General features: G+C 32.9%; 1 long non-coding RNA gene across 1 annotated transcript; it reads left to right on the forward strand.

Moving 5' to 3' along the window:
• Nucleotides 1–16,244: 16,244 nt before the first annotated feature.
• On the forward strand, nt 16,245–18,062 carry LOC139525959 (uncharacterized). Its single transcript, XR_011665064.1, has 3 exons — nt 16,245–16,675; nt 17,148–17,307; nt 17,789–18,062. It is a non-coding gene; the product is annotated as an uncharacterized lncRNA (long non-coding RNA).
• The last annotated feature ends 830 nt before the right edge of the window (nt 18,063–18,892 follow it).

Consider the following 18,892-nt stretch of genomic DNA (forward strand, 5'->3'; position numbering starts at 1 on the left):
TGTGTTGTTCTCGGTTTGTTTACTGTCATTATTGTAATTATATATACAAAAAAGAAGATGTGGTATGATTGCCAATGAGACAACTATCCACAAAAGACCAAAATGACACAGACATTAACAACTATAGTCACCGTACGGCCTTCAACAATGAGCAAAGCCCATACCGCATAGTCAGTTATAAAAGGCCCCGATAAGACAATGTAAAACAATTCAAACGGGAAAACTAACGGCCTTATTTATGTAAAAAAAATTAAAAATGGACGAAAATAAAATATGTAACACATAAACAAACGACAACCACTGAATTACAGGCTCTTGACTTGGGACAGGCACATGCATAAATAATGTGGCGGGGTTAAACATGTTAGCGGGATCCCAACCCTCCCCCTAACCTGGGACAGTGGTATAACAGTACAACATAAGAACGAACTATAAAAATCAGTTGAAAAAGGCTCAACTCATCAGATGGACAAACATACAAGTGGACGTGGCTCGGTACTTATACATCCCGACACAAAAAAACAGATCTGAGAGTACTCTCAGTTATCTGAAAGCTAGTTCAAAGCCATTAACTAAAAAAAAAAATCATGCATCTAAGACTAAACTATCAATCCGTACACATCCAACATCCAATGGATTTAGTGTAAAGACGTCATAAACAGCCAGAGAAAAACATGCCGGACCTTGTGCAATGCCAAGTTACAGGTATCGACAGATTGTAGATCCATGAATATGTATATGCATATAACATACTAGTAATATTTAGTTAGATGTTATGTTATTTTGCTATAGCATTATATTTGCTCTTTCAATAAAATATATTCATTCATTCATTCATTCAATGTTTTCTTTATTCTTTGTCATCTTTTCCCTGTTCCTTTTTTCGTTCTCTATCATTCCCTAATCTGTAAACCCCATCCAAACCCTCTAAATAATTTAATTAACTTATTTTCGGGTTTTTCTTTTGGTCTCTTTGTAAATTGTGATTTTAATTAAAATTAAATGCATTTGTTAGCTAAAAATATGCACTTGCATTACAATGTTCTTAATGTTTCAAGTTATTACACCTAGGCGGTACATCACATTTATATTGCAGTTTTAGTATGCCAAAACTGAAATATATGTCCATTTTTCTGAGTTTGGTGTTATATATGAAATACAAACTATAGTGATGCTACTGCAGATTCGATAAACAAGTGAGTATATATTATAGTTATACATGAAATGTTATTTAGATTTCTTTTCATTTTTGTTTTCGCTGTACAATTGAAATTTAAGACATTATCTTTGAAATAAAATATATATGAAAACAAATTTAAGGCTCTCGTGACAAATATATGCAGGACTCTGAACCGCCATGGTACTCCTAAAACGGTTGCGAGAGCCACGCTGAAGTGCGATGGTTAGACGCTGAAGTGCGTTTTTGATCATGCCAAAGTGCGATGGTGACATAGTGACGCTATCTTTGATAGCTACGCCGAAGTGCGATGATAGTAAAGATGACACAAACATTTTGAATGCTATCCATGTCGATAGAGAGATGTACGTCTGTTAGAAGCGGCAGTTTTCCATGTTTCTTAGTTAATAAGTGACGTATTATAATCTTTTAAAACTACAAGAAACTTGGAGACATTAGCCATTTTTGTTTCAAATTTCCACTAAAGATTCCTTTCATATACGTTCGATATATCATGGCATTCTAAAATACATTCAGGTCCGCAGACAAACTCTCCGTTTTATAATATAACGGTAAACGAGTAACCTACGAGAGGTACATATACAAGTGTAAAGATAAAATGTTAATATTCCTCTGTGTTTTTTTCAGACCTTGGACGATTAACATCTTGACGCATTCGCTAAAAACTTGTATATTTTTAGAAGCCCATGTTGACTACTGTATTTGTCCTTTTTGTTTGTATACATACATTTGTATTGGCTTGTCGTCTCATTGCTGTGTACCATACATCTTCCTTCTTTCATATAAAGGAAAGAAGAATAAAAAACATAAAAATAACAGGCTCTCCAATACAAAATAAGAAACAAAAAATAACAAGTTAGTCATTAAACAGAGCGACCGTAGTATCGTAAAAGCGTAAAAGTAGGTTTTAAGTTCTTGCGCAAATACGGACGTCTAAACATAACGCGACGTCACTACGTTAACTATACTGTTACGCTGTAGTTAACTATAGTTACATTATAGTTATCCGAGATAAAGAGGACAAGTATCACAGTATATAATGAAGCGGGTCCGACCTGCTGCCTGTGAGATGTAATCAGCGACAATCTCCTCAACGACAACAATTTTATATCCAAGAAACTTAGTGTAAAATGGAGAAAGGAAATGGGGAATGTGTCAAAGCGACAACAACCCGACCATAGAGCAGACAACAGCCGAAGGCCACCAATGGGTCTTCAATGTAGCGAGAACCTATATCGACGGACCTAGAGAGTTTTATAAGGGATCGAAGGATGGGTAATAACGTACTCCAATTACTAAATCTTAGCGGAATGATCCTGAATGTAAACGCCTCTATAGGTACCGTTGATAGTATAATGTAGAATCAAGTATGGCATGTATAAAGAGATGTTCAATAAGTTAACGATTTATTAACAAGAAGTGAAATATGTTATGATTTTATAACAGTTAACAATAAATTGATTAATTACAAAGGAACAGTTACTAATACGCCCTAAAATAGATTTATAGTATCTTAATTATTTACATCTATGGTAGCTAATGGAATGGCTCTAGAGATCTGTTATCAGTATATCTCTTATGAACAATAATGTGATAATAAACAAATAATATTATAATGATATGAATTTATTCCCTTGACGTCGCGTACGGTGTTGGTGTTAGTTTTGGTAACGTTAGTTTGACGTTATTTTTCATGCATTGTATAAATAACGTCGTATTTTTTTCATTTCGTACAGCTCAATCATACAGCATAATTTATATGAGCGGTTTGCTTGACTTGCTACGTATAGAACCGAAATGCAAAAGCGGCACATATTTTTTAAGTACAGTTTAATTAAAACAGAAAAATATTTATTCATTTAAATTAGTATCCCCTTATTGGAGCAAAGATATTTTCTCTGTCTTTTTATTGAAACAGGATATTTAAAAAAAAGTTTAAACCACTGTCTTTTCTGCTGCTTTTTCTTTTAGTTTAAACATATTTATTTATAGTGGATTGGGAATCAAGTTATTACAACTTATTTTAATCCGTTTCCACTTTGAGGGTGCAAGTGCTTCCTTTGTAGCCTTAGCCTTCTCTTTTCGAAATCTTTTAAAAAGGGTGACTTTTACGTGCAAGAGATATTGCTAGATCTCTTAACACGGGTCAGTCATTTATCGCCCCCTTCCGATGGACTATCATTGTTTCACAAGACCATCATACTCGCAAATAGTGTCAAGGGCTTATTCTTTTATCCGCTTTTGATAATTTCCGAATACAAATTTTATTAGTTGAATCGTTTGTTTCATCGCCTGTATTAAATCTGAGACTACAGTAGTCTGTACTATAACACATGTGTTATAGTAGTCTCAGATTAAATGTTAAAAGAATCAACAGTTGAAAGCAAATTCAAAATTAACCAAATTAATTTGCCAATTTCATAAATAAAAGGATTTAATCTCAACTATGAACAAGAAAACAGATGGGCGCAGATAATTTTAGCAAAAACTAATACGGGACATATTAGCGCAGACATTTGAGCCCATTTTAACACAGGATTAAGCCGTTGAGCTGTATTTTCGATAGCCCATTTTAGCGAAAAATTTCCTAGTTGAATAATACTAAAACCACGAGCATTAATTTATGCTGGCTTAATATTATATATATGCGTTCACTTTGGTTCATCATGGAAATAAAAGTAATTCTATAGTTGTCACTCAGCTATTTTCGTTTTTCTTGATACTATCATTAAATTGCAAACAACAACATGTATAAAAATACAATGTATAGACGAATGTGCACCATAACCTAGACAAGATAAAGTGAAAAATCAGTTCCTACTTCAACTTTATGAACAGTATAGTACAGAGGGTAGAATGGACTTTTAAAATTTCATTTAAAATTTTAGTGTTATATTTTAATGGACATGATATTTTTTAAATTGGTCTGTCTTGCTTCTATTTAAAAAAATATTGATCATTAATCATTAAACATAAAATGGATTAATGCATTGCTCTAAAATGGGCATTGATAATTTCAATTTTCGCTCGTACGGGTTAAAAATCTAGGGCTAAAATGGGCTTTACTTTGGCGCTAAAACGTTAGATTTTTTTCTCTAAAATGTCCTACCAATGCGCTGAAATGTCCTCCGCCGAAACAGATTGAGATATTAATTTTAATTAGATTCGATGAAAATCTGTTAAGATATTATATATAAAAAAAAAATATATAAAAAAAAAGTTATGGTTTTGTAGGATAAGATATTTGCTACAGAAGTCTTTGAGGGCCATGCAAATTTTCTTTTTTAAATTTGATATAACAAATAAATTGTAACATAACAGATAATCAATTTGATATAACAAATTATGATAATTTGAAATAAAAATTTATAAATTTGATATATCAGATCCCTTTTTTGCACTGATTGTGCATGAGTTTTCTCTTTTAGATCTCGAGCATGGGTTTTTGTTTTTAATAAAAAGTGTGCAAACAAAATAAATATTGAATCAAATATGTAAAGAAAAATGCAAGGTTGAACTTAAGAATGTTTCATTAATCCTTGTATGTGCCCATCGAAATTGATAAAGAAGCATGCCAGGATTTTGAGGAAGGGGAAGCATTTTTTATCCTTGCATGTTCCTATGTCCCTAGACTCACACTATCCATTCATTCTGATTTGAAAACGTGCAATATAAATTGATCCTTTTCTATTATACTCGTTTGTTCTAAGACACCAGGTCCCATGTTCTGAATAGTGGACGTTCAAACTAGTCCCCCAAACTGCCTAAAATAATAGATAAAAGGGGAGGGAGAGGGTTTCAAAAACATTAAACCTGTTAAGAAAGTTTTGAATAAGCATTCAATGACATATTTGTCGCTGGACGTCAGATAAACAATGAATCAATACACATAAAATGCGCCCAAGGCCGTAACTACCCTTGAGGCAAGTGATGCAATTGCCTCACTAGAATTTCGACACTGATCTAATGTTGTTCTGTTTCAACCTTAATTTCTATAACTGGACATCATTCCTTTTAAACTATTCTTCCTGAATATAACTCAGCATCTCAACGTGTGATGTTTCTCGATTACATTAACTTAGTAACGATAATCATCATGAATCTCTAGTTAAAAACAGGCTCTTGCAGAAAAAGGAAAAGCAACACTGAAGGTAAAGAAGGAATAATTCTTGAAACTAGTTTTTTTGTGAACAGAGTTTGAGTATTGCATATAACTTCATTAGAACAATCCAAAAACAATAAGTAGACTGACAAATCAAGTACTGGTCTTCGGAAGGGGGCAGTCCTGTCTGCGTATTCATTTCACAAATTTTAATCTTTCTCTTTACAGATAAATAAAATATAAATAATATGAAACATGCATGGATTAGTTTTTATCCATGTTTCTTTAACCTTAAAAATTGAAATAATATCCCATATTCCAATTTGATATTATCGAGGAATGGTAGAACCTTTAACACAGGATTTTGTATTTACTTATTGGGGACTACGGAATTTCCTTTCTTTATATTCGGGGTTTCGGAATCGGACACCCCCAACCCCTAACCCCTAAATTTATAGATTCTGGAACTAAAATACCACTAACTATTTCCAGAAATAATTTGAAATTACGGACCTTATGTAAACGTCAAAAACTCCATTCCAATTCCCCTGTACCCATAGCATATATATTTACTCTATAGATAGAATCATAAACATGTATCTTATCTCATTCTATCCCTAGTTTGTCTACTCTTTGTCAGCATAAAAGCGAGTTTAATATTTTGTAACGGCGACTGTATGATGATACAGGAAAGCTTAATTCCCTTTTGCAAACAAAACTGTTAATTACTACCGATGCTGCTACCGAATTGCTGATGGAGAAGGAATTGGAAGAAGACATTAATTATTGTGTTGATGATAATGTGCTAGCTTTAGAAACAGACTTCCCTGAAAGCATGCATATGAGTGGCGAGAGATTTTGCGGTCTTGCCATGCTCTATGTTCATCGCGATAAGGATATCAGCAGAACAAATTATGATTCTGAAACGATTTGACTGAACCGGCCATAGAAAAATTTGGCAAATTCAACTGAATCGATGTTTGTTCTATGTTCTGGCAGCAGACTCAAATTAGTGATATTTGGATGATTATCTTACATATAAATTTAAATAAAGTTGTTAAAAATTTGGTGTTAGTAAAAGTCTTAAAATATGAAAAATTTATATAAAAAGTGTCCAAATTCAAAACATAATCAAACTCTCTAAAAATGCCTAGAATGCGGGATTTTGCACCATTCATTTCATACCCTCAAAAAAAATAAAAATTATTTTGCCTCACTAAAATAAGATGCCTAGTTACGGCCTTGGCGCCAATTAGGGTTACGCAATGTTTCAATCAATCTCATTCTTATAATTAAATCATACTATTGGTAGAGAAATTCACAATTTTTTTATATCAAACTGACAATTTGTTATTTCTAATTGATAGTTTGTTATATCAAATTCAAAATCTGTTATATCAAATTCATAATTTGTTATACCAAATTGATAACCTGTTATATCAAATTGATAATTTGTTATATCAAATTCATAATCTGTTATATCAAATTGATAATTTGTTATATCAAATTCATAATCTGTTATATCAAATTGATAATTTGTTATATCAAATTGATAATCTGTTATATCAAATTGATAATTTGTTATATCAAATTGGAAAAAGTTAATTAGCATGGCACGTATTTAGGCTTCCGTAATTTGCGACGTTAGGCACTACATGTCAAGTTTTACAGAACGTAACGTCAAAACGAGTAAAAAAGCATGGTGTGACATTATGACTAGACAAAAGTAGTCGCTGACTGTGTCGTTGATACTTCCGACATGTGATTGAAAATGGGTTCAAAAAAATCCCTGAACAGTGAGATTGTAATGTTATATAGTATTTTTGTGCTATTATAATTTCAAAATTTCCCCCCTCCAAATCTGTATAATATGACTTATCATACTTGTAACAAAAGTGTAAAAAACGGCGTTTTGTGACATTTTGACTAGACAAAAACAAAAAGATCGCGTTTATTTTTTTTTTCAATATTTTCTCTTAAAACTTCGACACAATTTTTTTTCATACACTTAAAAAAAAAGTTTTCACTTTTGAATAAAATTTCATATCGTAGAAAAGACTGCAACTGCCTATTACTTTTTATAAGACACTTAACAAATACGCCAAAACGTCAGAAAACGGCGAGTGTGACATTTCAACGCGTTTAATAAAATGAATAATTTAGGACAAAATTTAAACAATACTTACTAATTGAAGACATAAAAAGTTGTATAGTTATTGTATAATTTTGACACAGAAAGGGTGGATATGTAAATTGTGGTTTGGATCTGCAGCATTCGTTCGAATTTTGAAGAGCTCCAAAAAATATGCGAGATTTGGGTTTTGTGACAGAAATACAAATTTCAAAAAATCATTAATTCTGCCACGATCTTTTGAAATGTTGTAACAAAACTTTTTTATTTTTTTTCGTTATTATATACGAAATAAAAAGATATATCATTTTCGGAATAATCTATTTGAATTACCTTTTAAAATCACTCTTAACTTTACCCCTATCCATATTTTTTTTCTATTTTCGGCTTGACCACAAAACAAAGTGAACTTTTCGTCCTCGTCAGACGCGTCCAGTTAACGATGACGTCATAAATAAAACATACACCATTACCACCAAAGACTACTCTTGCTCGGAGTTCAACTTTTTTTTAATAAGTTTAAAAAATGACAAGAATAACTTCAGCAACGCTAATCATATGTCGCGGTGTTACTTGTCTACACGCTCAAAATCAGTGTTATTAAGGATCATTCGAGTAACAAAATGAATAAAAGTATTGATTTTAAGGCATATTCCATTTCTACTTTTAGTTACGCACATTTTGATATATACATTTATATATTTATCAATTCCGAAACGTCTTACAAATGCAATAAAGGCGAACTGGAAAGCAAAACCCGTATTATCACCAACACCGTACGCGACGTCCTTATAAAAACAATCTGCTCGTATATAGTATAAATATGTGTGTCGAGTAACTACTATTGCACTGCTTTATAAAGTGTGTCGTCCTTTATTAAAGGCCTAAATTCTACGTAAAACCGATTAAGAGCTAATAATTCCAATATAACCTTCTATTTTGTCTATAAATACACCTCGTATTATATAATTTCCAAAAGTAAATTCTGCATCTTCATTTATTAAGTATATATAGAGATATGCTTTATACTAATGTGTGTCGGCACCGTGTCGCAGTGTTGATTTGTACTGAATCAGTATAATTTGCTTAATGCAAACTATGGAAAGTTATTGACAATGATAAATCGTAAATAATATCCCGAAATATTATTTTAACCCTTTTTCATATATTTATAAATGATCCTATACATGCTATATGCTAACCTTAAAACGAGAATATGTATGCAGCTTTAGGCAGCAACCATTTGATTTTCGGGGGGGGGGGGGGGGGGGACTATGTATTTTTTTTCTGGACAAACTTTTTTTTTTCGCCTCTGGCGAAAAACAATCTATTTTTTTGGCGACAAGTTGACAACAATTTTTTTCTTTCAATTTTAGCATTACAGGCAGCTGAGGGCGAAAACAAACATTTTTTTCTCAGGGTCAACAACAAATTTTTTTTTCTCCAAAAACTGGAAACAAACTTTTTTTTTCAAAAAAAATCCATAGCCCCCCCTCCCCCCAGAAAATCAAATGGTTGCTGCTTTAGTTATTTGAAAGTCTTATAAAATGGCGCCCAGACGAAACAAGACTGAACCGAGTGCTTACATGCAAAATAAAATCCACGTTTTTCTTATTTAAATATCAGTTAAAAAGAAGGAACATTGGAAAAGCTAGGACAAGACAGACACATGCTAAGACACGTGCCGTGGCACTCACATATAAAAATATAACTTGTGTGACGTCATGCCACCTGCACTTTCCAATGGTTCAATTTGTGACGTAATTTGTCAACACTAATGTCGACGACAATATCTGATACCAGAGTGTCGTACATGAAAAGCAGCGAAGATAAAAATAATGGGACTCCGCCAAATTAAATAGACATGAGTAATTTTAGATGCTACCACGGAATGCAAATAATAAATAATAAAGGTGAGAATTCTTTATACATTACACTGTACACATAAAATAATCGTTCAGTTGGAGTAATAAATATAATCCTGACATTCCCGACACAGTTAATAAAAACGATGTAATTTCACGAATACAAGTCAAGTAAATGCTTGAAACTATTTCAGTCCTCCCACTGTTCATATAAACAAAACCGTGATGGTTGGAATTCAATCTAGGCAGCAACCATTTAATTTTCTAAAAAAAATCCATAGTATCTATGAGGGGGGATAGGAGGGGTCTTGATCCCGAAATCCCGGACTTAAAAAAAAGAAATCCCGAGGTCCCGAATTTAAATAAAGCAAATCCCGACATCCCGAAATCCGAAAAAAAAGGATTCCCGGATCCCGAAAGGGTCAATCCCGAAATCCCGAGCTTAAAAACACCCGATCCCGGAGTCCCGATAAAGGTCCTATCCCCCCTCATCTATGATGAGTTATTTTATTTAACAACAATGAGTGAGTATTATGAATATGAAAAACAATAGTTAAATGAACACATTGTTTGTAATACTGAAATTGATGCACAAAAAGTTCTGCTGTAAAGTCTTTTAACACAAGTAATAAAAAGTAAAATCACAAAAATACTGAACTTAGAGGAAAATCTAATCGGAAAGTTCATAATCACATGGCAAAATCAAATGACAAAACTCATCAAAAACGAATGGACAAGACTTGGTACATGTATTTTCGTGGATTAGACCTGGTTTTATAGCGCTAAACCTCTCACTTTGTTGACAGTCTCATCTAATTCCGTTATATTTACAATGATGCGTGAACTAAAAAGACATAATAAATAAAATAGTCAAAATATGGGCACAGCAGTCATCATCGTGGAACAATTTTAAAAGGAATAATTTAATAGAAAACAAAAACATCTAACGTGAGGGTACCCAAATTGCACCTATTTTGACAGTTTTTTAACGTACGTTTATTTATGCTTCTGACAAAAGTGTTCATTCTGTGTTTATTTTGTAGATGTATCATTATTTACCATATTGTTTCACCAATTTAATTTTGAATCTATATGGAATCATAGAAAAATTGGTCTGAACTGACCTCGAAACCATCCATGATTCTGTAATGATGAGTACCCAAATTGCATCCATGCTTAAATTCGCATCGTCAAAAGTCGAATAACAGAGCTTTTGTTTATTTTTTTCAAATATTTTGAACAATTGGATATTAGTCCATGCTTACTCTTCATTTTTTGAGAAATGGATACTTGTAACACTTTGTATTTGCTAATTCTAAATAGATGACGTTTTGATGACGTCGCATGTCGACGTTTCCGAACATTTTGATTTTTTCATTATACACTTCATCTGTTGATAAATACTGTGAACGTTTTGTGTATATCTAAATAGTTTTAACTATGTTGAAAGACGTGCATAGTATCAAATCATAAAAATACAAATTGTTTAGTCTTTAATAAATCTTGTAAGATTTCCGCTGCTATTTTTCTGAATAGGTGCAATTTGGGTACTCGGTGCAATTTGGGTACCGTCACGTTATCTACAAACATTTATTGATTCGCGTGTCTGACGTCAGAAAATTTTACACGTCACATATTTTTGTCGTACAATGTTTGTACAAACCATTTAAAAATTTCACATGGGCAATGCTAGCATACAGGGCTAAAAATCAAAAGTATGTAAGAATTTATTTCAGAAATAGATTGAGATTTAAAATAGTCCAAAAGTTCTATGGAATTTATAAGAATCCGCAAATAGTTCATTCCACTGCGCGATTGAATAATTTTAACGTTTGTGGTTCAACGTATTTGTTAATTCATAATAGAAATATATCATGATGACATATTATAAAACCGACATGCAATGATGTCACAACTGATTTCCTTATCTTTTTGCGTTTTCTTTAGAATTGCCGGCATCTTTTCTGTTTGGGTTCCTGAAATTGTGGTTGGTGGAACAACCTGTACATTCTCATCCCGTGTTTCATGTGTAGTCGAAACCTGAATTGCAGTGGCTTTGTAACTTGAAACTTTTAATTTCTCAAGACCCCATCAGGGGTATGTGAATATAAACAGTAATAACAAACAATAACATACTATACAAAATAATGAGATAATAGAATGAAATGGTTACATATTCAATGGTATACATAAAGTACATGATTTAAGGAATTTGCAGTGGAAGGCACATCTAATTTATAACAGACAGGACAATTTTACAAAATTTGGCAAGTTTGACAATTAAATTGTAGTCATCAGAACAAAAAAAGTTCACAATATTTTATAGCACTTGGCTTTTTGTACACATTACAGGGCAAAAGCCTTTTTCTTTCATTTGAAAAAAAGTACATTTAAATAGATAATGAAATTCATCACCAATTTCACATAAATCACATAATTCGCAAATGCGATCATCACGTTCAACACCCCAAAAACGACCTTGTTCTATTGGCAATTTCTGGTTCATACATCTAAAATTACAATATGCCTTTCGAAGATCATATGGTAGATCAACAATATATCTTTCAAAATTATGAATCGTTTTGAAAATTTTATAATTTGAACATTTAGCTGAATCATAAACAGTAGTAACCCATGTTTGTTTGAACTGATCACAGAGACATTGTTTGACTAGATTTGATATGACTACATTTTTTGGAACACTCTGTGACGGCCAGTACTCTGAGAGACCACAATTATTAAGGGTTTTTTCAATACAAAAAATCCATTTAGAATGGAAAAAATTCTTGATATGCATGTTATATAATAACTTGTACAAAGTAGCAGCAATTTTATCTTGCTTATTACAAATAATTCTTTTCCAGAATGCAACCATTCTACTTTTGATAAAAATATCAATAGGAAATCTTCCTAGTTCACCATACATATACAATTTGGTGTACATTTCTCCAGACTTAGTATATATTTATAAAATTGCAGACAAAATGATTCTGTTATTAGTAAACCCCAAATCTCACAACCATACATTAATATAGGTAAAACCATTACATCAAACATCTCAAGCTGTATATCAATAGGTAAATTTAGTTTTCTACTTTTTTTCATTATACTAAACATAGCCTTTCTAGCTTGACAAACTAATCTTTCTTTATTTTTACAAAATGAACCATTTGAAGCAAAAATTATTCCAAGATATGTAAAATCATCAACAATATCTATAATTTGACCATAATAAGTGAATGCAAGGTTATTATTCAGTTCAAAAGTGCGTTTTCTAAAAATTACAATCTTAGTCCTAGCAACATTTACTTCTAATTTCCAACATTTGCAATACAAATACATGGCATTCAAGGCAGCTTGCAATTCAGATTCGGACTCTGCTAAAATTACAGTGTCATCAGCATAAAGTAATAGATACAATCTAAAATATACAGCAATTTCATCATTATCAAGAAAAATATGAGCAGCATTGTAAACATTTGACAAACCTTCATAAGAATGTGACAAAAATTCAGCTAGATCATTTAAAAACAATGAAAATAGTACAGGAGACAAATTTTCTCCTTGGCGTACGCCAACATTGTTAAAAAAGAAACTTGAGGTGTTACAACCTAATCGTACACAAGATTTGGCATTTTTATACATACTGTGAATTACTTTAAACATTTTACCATCAATACATTGTTGTGGCAACTTGTGCCATAATGCACATCTATCCACCGAGTCAAAGGCTTTCCGGTAGTCAACAAAAGCACAAAATAAAGGTTTGTTACATCGCAAGTAAAGATCAAGCAGACAGTTCATATTAAAAATGTGATCAGTAGTACCATAATGCTTTCTAAAGCCTGCTTGCTCTTCGCAGAGAACGTTAAAATTATCTAAATAACAATTAAGCCTATTATTCAGCACACATGTGAATAATTTACCAAAACAGCTAAGAACCGTAATGCCCCTGTAATTATCAGGATTTGCAGGGTCTCCTTTACATTTATATATTGGTACAATAATACCTTCAGACCAAGAGTCTGGTATACAACCAGATTCAAAAACAATATTAAACAAAGCAATACAAACTGGTAACATTATAACAGCAGAATGCTTCAAAAATTCATTAATAATCAAATCATTTCCACAGGCTTTATTATTTTTCAACCCTTTAATAGCCTGTCTCACCTCATTTTCTGAAATAGCTCTATTCACTTCAGTATTTAAACTAGTAATATTATCAACATCAATATTTTCAAATGTATCATCATTTTCATCTTGAGCAGAGTTCAATTTCTTAAAATGTTTATAAAAACAATCAAGATACACTTTATTGATAATATTCTGTTTAGTCTGAGAGCTACATGCTCTGTTCAGTAAGTTCCAGTATGATTTACAATCATTTTGTCTAAGATTTTTGTACTTCCTAATGAAATTCTTAATATACAATCTATATTGATTACATAAAACTTTTTTGTACTCGTTACTACACATTGTTAAATTTATCTTGCTTTCAGCAGTTTTAACTCTCCAGTTATAATTTTTTGCTCTATGATACAATTTGCGTTTTTCAGCACATTCTCTATTGAACCATGGTTTCCTAACGTATTTACGGACTGGGATTTCTGGTACCCAGTGGCTCGTTAGTGAATACAGTAAGACAGTTCCATCTGGAAGTTCACACCTCTCTGTTTTGACAAGACAAGAATAGCCATCTAGTGAAATGGAAGTATTGATGTGGCTCCTCCTTGCCTGTTTCCTAAGTCTCTTCAACAGGACAGTCTTCTTTAATAGTAGAGTGGTATGTGGAAAGTGGACGAAGAAGAACCTGTCTAGGATCTTCTTTGTCCTTATCCTCGGGCAGGCTAAAGCGTCTGTTGTATGTTTTGCCATATTTAAAGTTGATGGGCGTAATTCTGGATGGAAGATAATTTGGGGTAGGTGTCACTCAATCTATATTGACAAGCCTGATGTCTTCCTGAATGACTTCCCTACCGTCCTCTGTAACCTCTACCAATTGATCCCTCATCTCTGTGACTATACTCTCTTCTGGTTGTTCACTAACTACATTTTCATCTGGCTCTTGAATGTCCTTTGATGTCTCACTGACCTATACTGACTGGTCATCCATGACTGCTGGCTCCTCCTCAAGTTCAAGATCATCTGGCTCTTGAATGTTCTCAGTTGTTATCTTGGACTGTTTTGACGTGATCCTACGCGACTGACTCATCAAACTCCTGAACACCATTCAGGGGAGTGCCATCTAACGAATTATCTATCTCTGATACAGCAATAACTGGCAACGAAAACAATAAGTCTTCTGTGGGTGTTGTGTGTTTTGTTGCAACGAGCTCCTCAAATTACGCCGTCATAGGTGATGGGTCCCTCCGTGGTGGACATTCTGCTGAGGGCAATTGTGTTGCTTCATAGTCAGTGGAATTCTCCTTCTTCTTTTTTACTTTCCTAACCACTGATGAGGTGTTTTTTTCATGTTGCCTCATCCTATAGGTGGCATTGGAGGATACATCATAGGGACACCATCTACATTTCACCCTGTTCTATGTATGCGCATAGCGCATGTGCCTCTTTAGACTCTCCAAAGTTGGATAATTCCTCATACATACATTGCAGGTGAACATCTGAGAAAATAAATGCATTGAATCATAAGTATGAGACAACAGGTCATACCAGAGCCACAGATTTGACTTTCCTCGAAAGCTTTACAATGCATGTTGGTGACCTTCTGCTGTTGTCCTCTCTATGGTAGGGTTGTTGTCTCTCTGACACATTCCCCATTTCCATTTCTCAATTTTATTTAGATTTTAGTCCTAATCCCAACCATGTACAACCATCAAAATCATCCCTAAACCGTTAATTTTTACTATAAAACCATTTATCGCTTGTTGTTCGGTTTGAGCCAAGGCTCCGTGTTGAAGGCCGTACATTGACCTATAATGGTTAACTTTTATAAATTGTTATTTGGATGGAGAGTTGTCTCATTGGCACTCACACCACATCTTCCTATCTCTACTTATCTAATTTATGAAAATATTGTACCTAATGTCGAACCCTTTTTACTAAATTATACGGAATCTTTTAGGTATGTCGGTTTCTTTCTTAGTATCGAAGGACGCGACGTTCGGTCTGAGTTCTATTTAAAGATTTACCTCTGGTAATTATAATTTTCCGCGTTTCGCAGTTTAGAGGAAAATTATCAGTCTGATTAAAACCAGCCCCCACTATGAAACGCAAAATATGATAATTTATCATTAGTAACAACACAGTAATTTATGTGTTATGGTTATATCACACATTCTGTTATATTTCACATGCTATCATGTTTATTTATTCGTAATAAGCAGCCCCCATCACCGAAAATTAAATGGCTTGTTCCTAAAACTAAAAGCATGGACCAGATACCTTCTCTGTCTTTCATGAAAAACTGGCCGAGTCGTTAAAGGCGTGTCTAAAAATTTCGTTGAAATTTAGGAAGTCAGTGACAGAATTCCCAGTAAGTAGAAATCCTATTTCTGAAACAAACGAAATCCTTGTCCTCGTTCATTCACTAAACTGTCAATCAGGCGTAACAAAGAGGCGGAGTTTAAATCATGGTTTAACATATAAAAAAAATATCAGATCAAACCATAGTCCAAGCTACGCCTATCTACATAAAGTTGCATGAGCAAAGTACGTCATAATTCAATTTAATGGAATAACATATCAATCTTAAAACCATTGTTTTTCAAAAACCGAACTATTAAGCAGATTATCACGTAAAAACTTCAAAGGAAAAATGCCGTATTATATTACAAGTATATAGTAAAGAAAATATTTTATTTGTTAGTTGACTGTGGGAATTCATTTTGTGTACAAAAAAACCCAATCTTTGAAACAACAAACGAACGGAGTGATATTATGAAATCAAGATAGCGTGGGAAATAACAGACAGCAGTGAAACGCTTGATTGCTGGTTGCTTCACGCCCAGTGGCAAATATTTCATGCATACTCAGGACGAGCAATGAAATGAAAGACTGTTTGAATGAAATATTGAGAATACATACGTCGTTGGTTCATGTCTGTCTTTTTTTGTTTTTCGTAAATGTTTTGTCACATTGTTTAAAAGATGTTCATGTCGGGCTATTTTTTAGTTAACTGTACGGTATGGGTTTTTCTTATTGTTGAAGGCCGTATTATGGCATATAATTGTGTATATCTAATTCGTTTGAACTCTGGAGAGACAGTTGTCTTACTGGCAATCATACCACATCCCCTTGTTGTTATATTATTGTATTTGTGTATTGCAGAAGTATACTATATTGCAATGGACAAGAAGAAAAGACAGATTTTCGGAAACGATGTTGTTCATCGTATACGACTATTCGTGTTTAGAAAGGTAAAAATACAAATAATGTTGAATATTAGAATTAAATTGTAAAGCGGTATCATTTTCTGATGGTTTCCTGTTTCACACATTATTGGCAGGCAGCTTATGTATAGAGAAATATTATGATTGAAGGGAGATTTAAGGTATGTGTTGATAAGACAGCAATTAATAGACACAATAGCCAAGGACATCAAGAGGTTATTATACAGTTTTCAACAAGTGTCTAGAATACGATATCTTAGCAAATCCAATGACTTTAAAATAACACAAAAAAGTAACAAAATAAAATCACAAAAAAGGTAAAATTGTCACTAACGAGGCGAGGTTCATTCAATTCACTCAGAAATCAATGTTTCACTGGGTTAATTTACAACGAATTTTATACGTCATAGTAATCTTTATTCTACCTCTAAGTTCCTACACCACTAGGCTTTTAAATAAATGTTTTCGTTTCACTGATCATCATCATTCGTTCTTCCAGAGAAAAGGAACGAACACAAATAATAGGTGTGTTATCCCAAAAAGTACTGCCAAACAACTGAGCTTAACAAACAACATTCAGACTATACATCAAAATAAGAACAGTCAACATTGGGAGAAAATCGAACAGCAGCACGAAGAACATGAACAAGAACAAAAGGGTAATTAAAACTAAAATAACAAAAATATCAGACTTTTAAATTTAAAACGGAAAGTCTTTGATCAAATGTCAAAATGAAAAGCTCAAACACATCAAAATAATGGAAAACAGCTGTCATAATCCTGACTTGGTAAAGGCATTTCCTTATGAACAGAAAGGTAGATTCAACCTGGTGTTATAGCTAGCTAAACCTCTCAATCGTATGACAGTTGCATATAATTAAGGATTGATTGATTTATGGTTAGTTAATGTCATGTGGTCTAGTGGGGAATATTTCATCTTAATATATGGCGAAAGAATTCATAATGCCACATGTGGTTGTGGCATTTAACAAAACAGATAAAGTTATTTGAATATCAAAAATTAAAAATGTTTATTTCTATAAAAGTTACAGTCTAAAAAGTGTAAGAACTTTTACCATGCACACATACATATTTTTTTGTTCGTACGGTTGACTTTATATATTGTAATTTATGTTTCAGAACGTAAGAATACAGAGCAAGATAATAAGATGCAAATCCCCTTTTCGTTATTTTTGAGATGCGTTAAAAAGAGTGTTTCTACAAAGAAAGCTCGCCGTCAGCTGATGTGGCAATCATACCTTCCCTTTTGGGATTACCTGTTTGGCTCATGCGCAGCACAGGCTCGAATGGTCGAGAATGATGAACAATACTATGATAATAATTATTACGACTTTGTAAGTGATTTTGATGAGGATTTTTTCTAGCTTGCTCTTGTGTGTGTGTGTATGTGTGAATGTGATTTTCTTTATCTTTTCTTTTTCTTTTGTTTTATTGTTCTTCAAATTAAATATTCTTTTTTCACAAAAATTATTTATTGTTCTATAATTCTAATAACAATTGCATATCTTCAAGTATTAAAAATGATTGGGTCGTTACAATTTTTACCTTTTTTCCCCGCATACAAACATGTTGCCAAAACTATATACAGCCTTCTATGCTGTATCTGTTTTTGAAGGCCGTACTTCTTTGTCCTAGATGGTTTCATGTGGATAACAAGGATAAAGTAATTAGGAAGATTGTAGAAGCATTTCAAATCCCTAAACAAAGTAAATATAGATCCGATTGACAAAATAGTGGAGTGACTTGTAACCATAACATTATATTTTCAATGCAACCGTCTATCACACGGCTAAATTGTTTATATAATTCATAAGCTACACGTATGTACTTATATAATTCATAAGCTACACGTATGTACTATCTGTTTTGCCAGGTCGTAATAAATTCGTACGGTTCAATTCCGTCAAATTACAATCAAACACCAAGGGCGTAAAGTGCATATTTTCCAAGAGGTCAGCTTTATTGATATTCTGACTTCTTTGTATATAAAAGGCACCGAAAGAACAACGTAAAACAATTCAAACGAAAAAACTAACGGTCAAATTTAAAAATACAAAAAATGAACAAAAAACATATCTAATGTGTTACACATCAACAAACGACAACAAGCACAAACAGAATGTTGCGGAATTAAAGGTATTAACAGATGCCAAACCCTTCCCCTAACCTGGAACAATGGTGTTACAGTACAACATAAGAACAAACTATTAAATCAATTGAAAA

The sequence above is a fragment of the Mytilus edulis genome, chromosome 6 (assembly GCF_963676685.1).
Source record: "Mytilus edulis chromosome 6, xbMytEdul2.2, whole genome shotgun sequence".
Lineage (NCBI taxonomy): Eukaryota > Metazoa > Mollusca > Bivalvia > Mytilida > Mytilidae > Mytilus > Mytilus edulis.